This window comes from Vigna umbellata, chromosome 2 (assembly GCF_029865625.1).
Source record: "Vigna umbellata cultivar VRB3 chromosome 2, Vumbellata_1.0, whole genome shotgun sequence".
NCBI lineage: Eukaryota > Viridiplantae > Streptophyta > Magnoliopsida > Fabales > Fabaceae > Vigna > Vigna umbellata.
In genome coordinates this window covers 25,992,653-26,003,692 of record NC_142166.1, presented here as the reverse complement: position 1 = coordinate 26,003,692, position 11,040 = coordinate 25,992,653, and positions in this window count along the sequence as shown.

The window sequence follows — 11,040 nt, the reverse complement described above, 5'->3', positions numbered from 1 at the left end:
TGCATTAGTGTAGAATTCTTTTACCACAACTATATTAGCAGGTGAAGTGTATGTGGCTAGCTTTCCCCAATCATTCCCTAACAATTGCTCTCCAAATTGAGGAGCAAAGTTAGGTATCATTCCCACCTTTCTCTCCATCAGTAACCTCCTATCTTGGACCACCTTGAAGTGCTTCTCATGTTTGCGAGATAGGAACCTACTAGAATGGGGTTGTTTTGGTTCCTTTTCTTTTCTTTTGGATGCCATGGTCTTAAATCTTTTGCCTGAAGAGGATGTCATTCCTACATCAAACACAGATACCAAACCACAAAACATGTTGTTAATCATTAGTAAAAACACAGAAAACACCTTATTTCGAGGCTAAACCACCGCTGAGGGTCAAAATCACCCCTCAGCGCCACCAGTGTAGATATCCAGAACACAATTCAGCAAAAATCTGTTATCTGTCAGAGTACCGCTCAGAGGTAATTTACCCCTCAGCGGTAAATCTGCAAATTCTTGAAAATTTCTTTTTAACCTGTCCTAACTCCACCCACATACAATTTTCAGTTTTTCAGATCAAAATCATTCAGTTTAATCGGTTCAAACTTCAATTAAATCATCAAATCATGCATAGAAATCAAAACCCCTAAAGATTCATGGTTTAACAATCAAATTCAAATTCAAGAACCCTAGAATGAAAAATGCTTGACTTACTTGGGTGGAGATGCTAGATGAACTGAGAATGCTTTCAAGCTATGATGCTCTCTCTTCCTACCCCAAACTTAGATGGAATTAGTGATAACATGAGTGAAAGAGAGATTTTCTCAAGAAGGATGAGGGAAAAGTTGTAGAGAACCTTTGAAAAAGTATGTAGGAGTGTGTGTGCAAAGAAAAATATGAAAATAGAGGCCAAAGCGTGACTTAGGGTATAAAAATACCCTAATGGGCTCGGGTTCCGCTAAGGGGTAACCTAAGCCCATTTTACGATACCACCGCTCAGCGGCAATTTTCCGCTCAGCGGCACTTTCGTGTTATGCTTTTCTTCTTTCTAGCTTACCCTAGGTGACTTCTACTCATGCCCCTCACTTGCTCCCTGCAATTAAGTTCTCAGAACACTCAAACATTCAATCCCTATCATGCAACTAAAGCAGAATCAAAAAAAATAATACAGATAAAATCAATCAACTGGGTTGCTTCCCGGTAGCGCTTGTTTAACGTCACGAGCCTGACCCAAAATCCTCCAGCACCCTTCAGTAGATACAAATCTTTCTTACCAACACCCATCAGTAGGTGTATACAAACATAGTATCCTTCAGTAGATACTCTTCCGCCTAACATCCATCAGTAGATGTAAACCCTGTAACAAACTTATAACAAAAACAAAAATACCCAAAAGTTCAAAATTACATCACCAAACCAAAAATTAAAAGTTCTTAAATCACTAGGTTGCCTCCCAGCAAGCGCTTTTTTAACGTCACTAGCTTGACCCAATAAAGCTCATGTTCCATCTTCTTTTTCTTCTTTCTACTGAACTTCTTCAGAAATTTGATCAAACCAGGAACCTGTCGCAATGTCTCAATCATAGGAACTTTAATCTCCAATTTCTTGAAGATTTCCATGAAGCACTTAAATTTCTTTTCCTTCCTATGATACTTCTTTGGATGATGAAAGGGTTTTTCATATGATTCTCTCTCTCTTCCTCTCGTCCTCTTTCTTTTTTCTCTCACTTTCTTGTTCCTCTTTTTCTTTTCTCTTACTCTCTTTTTTTCTTTTCTTTTTCTACTCACTTTCTCAATTTTCACACAAATTTTCTCTTCTTCTTTCTCTTCTCTCTCTTTTCTCTCTTCTTTTTCCAACTCAACTTTTTCAACATTTACACTCACTAGCACTTCACACTCTTTCCTGGGCTTAACCTCACTATTAGCCCCAAAATTCTTGTCAGGCCTTTCTTCCAACTGCTTAGTAATCTGACCCATTTGAATCTCCAAGTTCTTAATAGCAGCTTCAGTGCTCTTTTGAGAAGATTCAGTTTTCTATATGAATTGCTGAAGAGTTTCTTCCATCCTTATTGATCTTTCATTAAGTATAGAAATTTGTTGCCATAAGGTTGGTTGTTGTTGTTGCTTGTTAAATTGCCCAATTTGTCCAGCTTGCCCACTTTGTCCTAGACCAATGCCTGCGTGTGGTGTCCACCCTTGATTGAAGTTCCCCTGACAGTATGGAAATTGATTGGCCATGAAGTTAACATCCTCTAAAGCTTCCATTGGAAAGGCGCATTGACCATTTATATGGTCACCACCACATAATTCACACATCTGTGGTTGAACCTGTGCAACAGTCTTTAACTCTTTTGGCAGTTGTGCAAGTATCTTTGTGAGATTCTCCAATTGTTGAGTTAGTATCTTGTTCTGAGCTAGCAAGGCATCATTGGATTGCAATTGTAGAACTCCTTTTTGTTGAATAGGAGCTCCTCTTTCACTGTTCAGCTCATTGTCATTAGTAGCCATGTTTTCAATTATTTCAGTTGCTTCCTCTAGAGTCTTCCATTTAATATTGCCTCCAGCTGAGGCATCTAGCATCAGCTTGGTTTGTGAACCAAGACCTCCAAGGAAGATTAGGACTACATCTACTTCGTCAAATCCATGTGTGGGAGTCTTTCTTAATAGGCTTTTGTACCTGTCCCATGCATGACCTAGTGATTCCTCCATGCCTTGCCTGAAAGAAGAGATCTCTTGCTTTCCTTTGTTTACCTTGGATTGTGGGAAGTATTTGTTCAAGAACTTTGTCACCACAGCTTCCCACTCTGTAAAGCTCCTTTCTGGAAAACAGTTCAACCAAAGCTTAGTGTTGCCTCCTAATGAGAATGGAAACAGGATAAGTTTGATTGCTTCGTCAGGCACCCCATTTATCTTCACTGTATTGCAAATTTCATTAAAGGTTGTGAGGTGCTCATATGGACTTTCATGAGACAACCCATTAAATTGATTACTCTTAACTAGCTGGATCAACGTCGGTTTCACCTCCATGTTGGCTACATAGACCCTCGGTCTTGCTATGCTGTTAAAATGTTGAGGGCCAACCACATTGGTGTAATCTACAAGAGTCCGTCTAACATTATTATTCTCCATCTCCTCAATGCTATGGTGAGAACCTTGTGGTGAAGGTTATAAAAGATCTTCCGGAGGAGGGAAAAGTTCTCTAGATGTACGGATTCTTCTCCTCCGTCTTTCTCGTCTAAGCCATCAAGAAGAGGTTCCGAGGTTTTCTTGCTTCTAGTTCGAATTGCTTCCTGCATACACAAGAAAACAAGTCCCTAGAACAATTTATTAGCACAAAAAGATAGAGAAGATATAAAATAAGAGATAAGAAGATAAAAGATAGAAAGATAGAAGATAAAAATAAAAACAGAAAAATTAAAAACAGAAAAATAAAAACAGAAAACAGAAAATAAAATAAAATAAAATAAAATAAAATAAAATAAAATAAAATAAAAACAGAAATTCAAATTTCAAAATTCAAAATTCAAAAACAAGTCAAAGATAATCAATAATCATACAAATAAACTAGTTAAACCACGAGTCCCCGGCAACGGCGCCAAAAACTTGATGACAAATTTATGAACACCGAAAAACGGCGCCACAAACTTGTTGAACAATCGGCAAGTGTGACCGAATCGTATCAAGTAATAAAACTAGGTAAGACCAAGTATCGTTTTCCCAAAGGACTCACGGCCTAGTTAGCTATATGATTTGTTGATTATTTAAGACTTGTTAACAATTGATTGTAGGGTTTAAATGCAAAAGACATTAATTAAACATGTATGCATGAATGTTGATCAATGGAAAAGAGGAAAACAAACACTTTAATGAATTAGATGGATGAGTATGTTGTTGGGGTTATCAATTTCATCTTATCCACTCTCATATACTTTTAGGAATTCATCATTCTTTTCATCAATTGCTAATGCCACTCTCTAAATCACCTTGCAAGAAGGCCTATCCTTAATTACGAGTTCATACAATTCCTAGCATTCCTAGTAATTAGTTCTGAAGTGCAGGAGCATAAAGGCAACCAATATGCTATTGGGAGAAATTCCCCGGATCTAGATTTCTCCGTACGTTCTTATATCGACAAAATCAATAATCATGGCAATGAATGAGTTAAACAAAGCAAGCAATAAGCAAAGAGGAAAAACCCTAGCTAAAGATGAAAGAAAGCATATATCTTAATATAAGACATTAAATCAGATTCCATATATGAGAGTTTCACAAGACTACATTGATTCCCCAACAACAATACAAAGTTTAGTTCACCATATTCATGGTGAAACTAGATGAACAATAATGAAAGAATGAAAGAGATAGAAAAACCCTAGAAAGAGGAGGAGGTAGCCTGAGCATCCAAGATCTTCCTTCAAGGGGTGGAAAAGAGAGTGTTTGCTTCGTCTCTGCCAAAGATACAAACCCTAGGACGTCCTAAAGCTTATATACTATTCTAAAATTACAGAAAATTAGGCCCAAGCCCAAAAATAGTGCCCCTCAGCGGTAAACTACCGCTCAGCGGTAAGTGCGTGAGTTGTTTTCTTCCCCTCAACGGCCAAATCATCCCTCAGTGGATCCAACGTGACTGCCTGAGTGCAGCTCAGCGGTAAACTACCGCTGAGCGGTAGTTGCAGCTTCTCCTTTTGCACTTTTTGATGTCTTTTCTGATTCCATCTCTATCCTTTTTCACTTCTTTCACCAAATTCACCTTAAAACCTGCACAAAAACACTGAAATCAAGCATAAACCTGTCCAACTCTCTTATTTCTAAAAATATGACCAAAAGCATGATTTCAAGCTAGTTTCTAAGTGTTAAAGGTTACTTTTAGTATTAATTTTAAGCATCAAAATAACAGTTTTTCAACTGTTATCAGTGAACTAAACTCTAGTTGTTATTGGGGATGATGTAACCTTTATAAACTCTCATATATTGAATTGATTCTTGATATTATATGCTTCTTTCATTAATTGTTAGGATAATTCTTCTTTGCGTAATGCTTGCTTCGTTTAACTCATTCTTTAGCATGATGTATGATTTGCATGAGTAGCGGAAGGTAGATTACAATTCATGATCTGGAGAATTATTCCCAAAAGTAGTATTGCTCAAGAATGGGGGTATGAGTTTTGGTTGTCTTAAGCTCATGTTCTTCAGAATTATATATTAGGAATGCTAGGAATTGTATGAACTAATAATTAAGGATAGGCATTCTTTGTCCAGGAATCAGGTTTTAAGTGTTTTAGAGAGTGACATTGACATTAATGAAGAAGAAGAATTCACATATACATGAGAGTAAACAAGGTGAAATCTAACCCCAACAACATATTCATTCTATAATATCAAATCATCTTTGTACTTTTGTGTAATTGATCAAATTGCATGCATATTTACTTTTTAGTATTTGCATTCTAAACCTAAAAGAGTTTGCTTTCAAGTCCTATAGTCGCAACCGGAATCGCGACGGGACGACGATCCAAAAAAAGAACGGGTTTCAAAAAAGAGATTTGGAGTCGCCACCATAGTTTATTCTGGAAAACTATGGAAAAACCATAAAATGATAAGGCATGGTCTACAAAAACGAGATTCTGGGTTCGGGAGTCGGTTGCGCGTAGGGAAGGTACCAGCACCCTGCAACGCCTGCCCGAAGGCAGTACCTTTAACTAAATACGCGAATGTGATGTGGTTTTCAAAATGTTTAACTATCCCCTAAAATAAAACTCTAAAGAAACAAAACATATTTTTTAGTTTTTTGGGCCCGATAAGGATTGACCTCGCTCCTACGTATTCTCATTCAGAATGAGAAATCAAGGTTACGTAGTTCTTTAGGAGCTGTTTGAGAAATTTGTTTTGAAATGATTTTGGATTATTTTGGATTTTTTTTATAAAAGAAAGAGAAAAGTTTTTAGCATAACGACGATGCGAGCGATCACACATGTGCTTAACCTTTAAAATATTTTTTTTGGTATTCTTTTATAAAAGAAGAGAAAAGGATTTTAGCACAAGAACGATGCGAGCAATCACATATGTGCTTCACCTTTAAAATATTTTTTGGTATTTTTTTTATAAAAGAAAGAGAAAAGGTTTTTAGCACAAGGACAATGCGAGCGATCACACATGTGCTTAACCATTAAAATATTTTTTTAGTATTCTTTTTATAAAAGAAAGAGAAAAGGTTTTTAGCACAAGGACGATGCGAGCCATCACACATGTGCTTAACCTTTAAAATATTTTTTTTGGTATTCTTTTATAAAAGAAGAGAAAAGGATTTTAGCACAAGAACGATGCGAGCAATCACATATGTGTTTCACCTTTAAAATATTTTTTGGTATTTTTTTTATAAAAGAAAGAGAAAAGGTTTTTAGCACAAGGACGATGCGAGCGATCACACATGTGCTTAACCTTTAAAATATTTTTTGGTAGTTTTTATAAAAAAAAGAGAAAAGGTTTTTAGCACAAGGACGATGCGAGCGATCACACATGTGCTTAACCTTTAAAATATTTTTTTAGTATTCTTTTTATAAAAGAAAGAGAAAAGGTTTTTAGCACAAGGACGATGCGAGCCATCACACATGTGCTTAACCTTTAAAATATTTTTTTTGGTATTCCTTTATAAAAGAAGAGAAAAGGATTTTAGCACAAGAACGATGCGAGCAATCACACATGTGCTTAACCTTTAAAATATTTTTTGGTATTTTTTTATAATATAAAAATAGTATTTACAAAAATATTTAAAATAGATTATAAAAATAGTAATAATAGTTACGTAAGGATTTAATATAAAATAAAAATAAAATTTACTAAGTATTTGAAATGAAACAATGATATTATTTACATAACTATTTATAAAAATGACAATATTATTTACATAAGCATTTAAAATGAAATTATAAAATATAAAGTAAAAGTATTATTTACGTAAGTATGTTTAAAGAGACCTAAAATTGAAACAAAAATTATACTGTAGTTATTAAAAGGGTACTAAATAATTAAGAAACAGTAAGGTTATTTTTTTTTGTCATTTTGTAATCTATATAATAAAAAAACTAACAAATCAAAATTTTATTTATTTATTTGCAAACGAAGATGTATCAGATGTCCTAAAACCATTTTTAAATTTTATAATTTTATCTTTTTCTTTTTATTTTTTTATTTATTTTTTTTTATGATTTTTATTAGATATTTTCATTAGAAAAATGAGTGTGTGAAGTGGAATACAACAGACAAACAAGCCTAATAAAATAAAAAGTGGGGGTTATCTTAAAAGAGACAGTAAAAACTAATAATCAACAAAAAAAGATGAAAAACACAAATGCATAAAATAAAATTCAAACAACAACAAAACAAGAAAAGCTCATTAAGAGTAGGGACGCAAAGATTAAAAACCAGGAATGTGTGCACAATCCGAGGCCACGAGGATAGAGGTGTAACAATGAATTTGTAGGGGTACGGTCGAAGCCCAAGGCCCATTTTTTCTCTCAGATCAAAACCAAGTTTCTTCCTTCTTATAGATTCACGACAGGGTCTCTACTTCAAACAAAAGAAGCCAAGACAATTGCCCTTACCCCCAAATTCATCTCCTCTTCTTCAACACAAAACATAAACCCCCACTTTCTCGTGGACAAACAAACACTAGGCCAAGGTTTTGCCAACGCTTCCCTTCCACCGGTCAGAGCCACCGCCGATACCGCGTCGTTGATGTCGATGACCGTCTCTACCTCGCCGTCGTCAGCTTTGGACGCCACTATCGATGCTACCTTCTCACCTTCCCCCTTCAAATAGGGTTCATCTTTTCCCAGGTTCACTACCGCTAATCGTGGCTCCTCGACGATGCTGCCGCTCACCGCCGCGACATTGCCACACCACAATGTCGTTACTGGGAATACCTCCTCTGTATTGTGTTTTTTGTCTTTGCATGGAAGTGGCCCTTAGGATTTTTGGTGGTTGATGGGTGAAGTCAAACAGGATGTTGATTTGGGCTTCTCTATTTTTGTTTGAATGCAGGGGAAATGGGAGAGAAGTATGATAAGAAGGATGAGAATGAATATTTGATTGAGATGAAGATGGTGGAAGGGTGTTGGTAGTAGCCGTAAGTGTTAAGATGGCTATGGCGATGTGTGAATATGGATGATGGTTGATGATTGGGTGAGGGGAGTCAAGGTCTAGTGGAGAATCCAAGCGGTCGATGATGGCTTGCGAAGGAGACAAAGGTTGGTGTTTCTATTGTTACCGTAGGCAAAGGCTAGGAAAGATGAGTGAATGAGGATGTAGGTTAGGAAATGGTGGGTGTGCCTGATGGAGGAAAAATCTGAGGAGGAGTTGAGAGCAGTGTCTAAGTGAATGATGCTGGTGCTTTCCCTTTCCGTTTTTTTCTTTTGCTCTTTGACTAGAAAAACATGTTTCTCTCAATGTACCTCTCCTCTGCCAAATTGAAGAACCTTTTAATTCTTTTCCCTCTTTTTTTTGTTTCTTCTACACTCTCTTTTCCCTTTCACCGGCAAGGCACCTGCAACCACTCTGCAACCACCCCTCCCATGGTCAGAGAAGACTTTTGCCTTTGTGGTAATCCAACTAAAGGTAGCGCAAGTTCGTGCATGCATGAGCCAAATATTCCCATCCAAAAAGGGAGATAGCATGGAAACGAAGAAAAAGAAAGCAGTCGGAGAGAGTTGACCTTTGCCATTTCTTTTGTTTTGTTTTTTTAGAACGTTTAACAAACGAATTAAAAAGTAAGTGATTTTAAAACTAAAATAACAAAATAAACTAACGTAAAAATAGAATAAAGTAAAAATAAAATAAAAATAGAATTAAAACACAAACTAATATAGAAAATGAAATAAAATCAAATAATATAAAACGAAATAAAATAGAATTAACATGATAAAAAGGCATAAAATAAGATAAAATAAAATTAAAAAAAACATATATTATTTAGTCACCTGGACGAAATTGGGTGTTGACACCTATTTAATCAAGAAATTAGATAATTGTTTAGGCTGTGAGTCCTTTGGGATACGATACTTGGTCTTACCATTTTATATCACTTGATACGATTCGGTACACTTGCCGGAGTCTTAACAGTTACGGAAGTAATGTAGGATAGGTTTTCAAAGGGTCTACTTGAAATTCATAAGTGTTAACTTTTTCCTGTGTTTTCCCCCTTTGCCTTCATGGTTAACAAAGAAATGTCTTCGTTTAGTAAATAAAAAAAAGGAAAACACAAGAAAAAAGTTAACATGAATTTGATTACCGAAGTTATGTAGGATAGGTTTTCAAAGGGTCTACTTGAAATTCATAAGTGTTAACTTTTTCCTATGTTTTCCCCCATGCCTTCATGGTTAACAAAGAAATGTCTTCGTTTAGTAAAGGAAAAGAAGGAAAGCACAAGAAAAAAGTTAACATGAATTTGATTACTGATGGACAAATTTATGAACACCAATTTATGATGTCACAAACTTGTTTTTCAATCGGCAAGTATGACCGAATCGTTCAAGTAATAAACTTGGTAAGACCAAGTATCGTTCTTCCCAAAGGACTCACGGCCTAGTTTAGTTATGTGATTTCTTAATTAGCTAAGACTTACAGATAAAATATTTGGAGTTTAATATGCAAGACAGAAAATAAACATGTATGCATGAAGTTTTGATCAATGGCAAAAAGCAAAAGATAAACACTTTCAATGATATTAATGTATGAATATGTTGTTGGGGGTCAATTTCATCTTATCCACTCTCATATATTTTAGGAATTCAACATTCAAATCATCATTGTTAATGCCACTCTCTAAAGTACCTTTCTAGAAGGCTTCTCCCTAATCACGAGTTCATACAATTCCTAGCATTCCTAATGATCAGTTCATAAGTGCAGGAGCTTAACGACAACCAATATCATATTGGGAGAAATTCCCCGGATCTAGACTTCCCCGTACGTGCCCGTATCGACAAAACCAATAATCATGCATCGAATGAGTTAAACAATGCAAGCATTAAGCAAAGAGGAAAAACCCTAACTAATGATGAAAAGAAAGCATAAGTCTTAATTAAAAGATGTAAAAACAGATTCCATATATGAGAGTTTCACAAGATTACATTGATTCCCCAACAAACATACAGAGTTTAGTTCACCATATTCATGGTGAACCTAGATGAATTACAATGAAAGAATGAAAGAATAAACCCTAAAAAGGTGAAGAGGAAGCCTCAGCATCCAAGATCCTCCTTCAAAGGGGTGGAAAAGAGAGTGTTTGCTTCGTTCCAGCCAAAGATACCTAACCCTAGGAAACCCTAAAGCTTAAATACCATTCGTAAATTACAAAAACTTAGGTCCAAGCCCATTAAAGTGCCGCTCAGCGGTAAGTGCGTGTCTTGTTTTCTCCCCTCAGCGGCCATTTTGCCCCTCAGCGGATCTCCCGTGAATGCCTGAGTGCCGCTCAGCGGTAAACTGCCGCTGAGCGGTGACTTCGGCTTCTCCTTTTGCACTTTTTGATGTCTTTTCTGATTTCATCTCTCTCCTTCTTCACTTCTTTCACCAAATTCACCTTAAAACCTGCACAAAAACACTAAAATCAAGCATAAACCTGTCCAGCTCTCTTATTTCTAAAAATATGAAGAAAAGCATGATTTCAAGCTAGTTTCTAAGTATAAAGGTTGCTTTTAGTATCAATTTTAAGCATGAAAATAACAGTTTTTCAACTGTTATCAATTACCGAAGTTATGTAGGATAGTTTTTCAAAGGGTCTACTTGAAATTCATAAGTGTTAACATTTTCCTTTGTTTTTCCCCATGCCTTCATGGTTAACAAAGAAATGTCTTCATTTAGTGAAGGGAAAAAAGAAAAACAGAAGAAAAAAGTTAACATGAATTTGATTACCGAAGTTATGTAGGATAGTTTTCAATGGGTATACTTGATTATCGACGTGAAGGGCATTGGAGTCGTTGGGACCATTAATTGTGTGACCAGAATGTTATGTCCAATTCAGCTGGTATTTGACGTTTTAATATTCATCCAAAAGCCAAAGTTCGCT